The sequence below is a fragment of the Belonocnema kinseyi genome, chromosome 1, assembly GCF_010883055.1.
Source record: "Belonocnema kinseyi isolate 2016_QV_RU_SX_M_011 chromosome 1, B_treatae_v1, whole genome shotgun sequence".
Classification (NCBI taxonomy): domain Eukaryota; kingdom Metazoa; phylum Arthropoda; class Insecta; order Hymenoptera; family Cynipidae; genus Belonocnema; species Belonocnema kinseyi.
In genome coordinates this window covers 55,311,953-55,314,762 of record NC_046657.1, presented here as the reverse complement: position 1 = coordinate 55,314,762, position 2,810 = coordinate 55,311,953, and positions in this window count along the sequence as shown.

Here is a 2,810-nt window from a genome sequence, read left to right as displayed (position 1 = left end):
AATTAGAGTAGTCGAGATATTTCCTAAATTTACATGCCGAAAAAATATAACGAGTGAAAAAATACATAGCCCACAGCAATTTAAAAATAGCCAGGGAATTTTATTGGCCAGGGAAAATTCTAGAATTAAAAACAATCATGCAAAATGTTGAAAATTCGAATATGTTTTGATGAAAATTCAACAATCCTTTTGATGACCTGCTATTTTCATTTAAAAAGTCATTTATTTAATTAAAAATTGAATTTTCCTTGGATAAAATTGCATGTTTTTTGGTTCTCAATTCAACAATTTTCTAGAAAATTTACTCTTTGTTAAAAACTCATATCTTAATGTTGAAAAGTCAGACTCAAATCTTTTTGGGATGAAAAATTAATTTTTTTTAAGTAGTTTAAGATACCTACTTTCAGTTGAAAATCCATCCTTTTGTTTAAAAGGTTAATTTTATTACTGGGAAATGATATTTTTCAATGGAAACTTAACTGCGCAGGTAAAAGTAATTACAGTTTTTTCAATGGTGTTCAATAAAAACAATAGTTCTCAACGATAAATGTAATAATTGATATTTTAACAAAGAATGATTTTTACTAAGAAAGAAAACAGTAAAATTCAACAAAAAAATAAAGAATTTTCAAACAAAATACTTGAATTTGCGAATAAATATTGTGTAATTTATTTCTCAACTAAAAAAAAATAATTTACAAGAAAAAGAAACGATGTTTCAACAAAGAAAAATTAATTTTAAATAAGAAAAAATCAATTTTTGACAAAGCTGCTTAACAACATTAAAACAAGCAGTTTAAATTTCAACTAAAAAGATAAATTTCTAATAATAAGCAAGAAAACCCAGACATGCCGTTCAAATTACTTTAAAAAGAATCGATTTTTTGAAACCAAATATTCTTATTTGTTTAATTGATACAAATTGATTCGTTTCTGTGCATATAAGAAAGGTAAAACGCGCAGTCACCTTCTTTGTTTGTTATTTTCCAATATCGAAAGCTTAAGCAGTTTAAAATTCGATCGTAGAAAAAATAAAATAAATCACACCTACTCTTATTTATTTTTTGATGGGCCAACATGAAGTAGACACATCAGGTTTAACTGGCTTACAGATATTTTTTATAACTAAATAACATTAGATTCCTTACAGTCCTAAGGAATGACACTATGAATTTTGTAGAGTTCTTATTTTACTTTTTTTTAAACAAATTTTAGAAAGCACATTTTTTTGGAAAAATATTTCCTATTCCAGCTTTTACCCTCAGATATATTCAAACTCAACTCGAATTACAATTTCAGCTGACACACAAAGCCGAGAATCTGCTTCTTTTGCATTTTTATTATTATAAACAAATTTTAAAAAAATGCGTTATTTTCATACTTTTTGCATGAAAAAAATTATGTGGTGTCTAATACGTATCGAAGTAGCTGCACAAACCTACTAACTCTTTTCTTGGGAAAACTTGTTTCCATCTTATTAGTAAAGAAATAGATAATCAGACTTGAAGAGATCTAGAAAATTGTGAATAAGGTTGTTTCTAAGGTCAGATATCATTTTTCCAATAAATGGATCTTATAGTATATAAAATTCTAATTTTAAAAACGGCTACAAAATATTTTTTGCATATTGTTTACTATTTTTAATTTAATGTTGAAATATGAATTTTCTATCACGATTTCGATTGGAGGGCCGCTTTGACGTCAAAGTGGTCAGTTGTTCCATCAATGATAGCATATGTGTCAGTGTTACTCCAATATCTTTTTCTGTCGCGATATTTTGTTTTTGTTATGTTAGAATCGACAAAAACTCGGAAAATATTCTTGAAAAAACATTATAAAAATTATAAAAACATTTAAAATAAAAACTTTTGTATGAATAATTCATTTAAAAAGTACTTAAATGTAGTCATGTTTATTATTCCTTCAATTTTTAATAACTTTTTTCTGTTGGAAGACTCGAAAAAAAAAATTTTTAACGCATTTTCGCTTTGGATTAAGATTATATGTTAAAAAATTATTTTATCTGAAATCGCGAAACAACCCTATTCTAGTAAGTTCTGTTTGTTAAATTTGATTTTTCATGTATTTTTTTCACTTTGAACAAGTATAATAAACTATCACGACACATATGCGGTAAGAAGGAAAATTTTTCAGCAAAAAAGATAAGAATTTTCTATTCACATAATTAAGTTATTTACAAGAAAGCTACATATTATGATACATTTATAGCAATCATAAATGATAATTTTAAATAATATTATCTATTTTATTGAATCCGTTGAGATACATTCATACAAATCGGGCAGCAAAATATTTTTTCTCGCGAACAAGGGCTAATTTTTTTATTTTTAACATATTCTTATAACAAGAATTTATAACAAATTTTGTAGATTCTTTTTGGGAGAAGAACTGTGGTCTATTAATTTTTTTCGTACCTTTTGTCGCTTTTCAGAAGATTTTAACTTTTTATTTATATCTATATTTTTATTATTATTAATTATTATGAATTATTATTTTTCTCAGCTGGTGTCGGTCGCCCAAAAATCTATTAACAAATACTAAAAATTCATATATAGCAAGGCTTTAAAAATGTAAGAAAAATGACAACGTAGCATTTATTTGCATAATAAATACAGATAAAATAAACGTTCATAATGAGTGCATTAATTTCAGTACAAGAAACATTATTCTTGTATAAAAAAACAATTTTTTGTTAAGTTATGCCACTTTCCGTCACTTTGTGAAAAAATTAAACAAATTACGGCAATAATTACTAAAAAGATTAAAGAACTTTCTCAAATAAATTAATT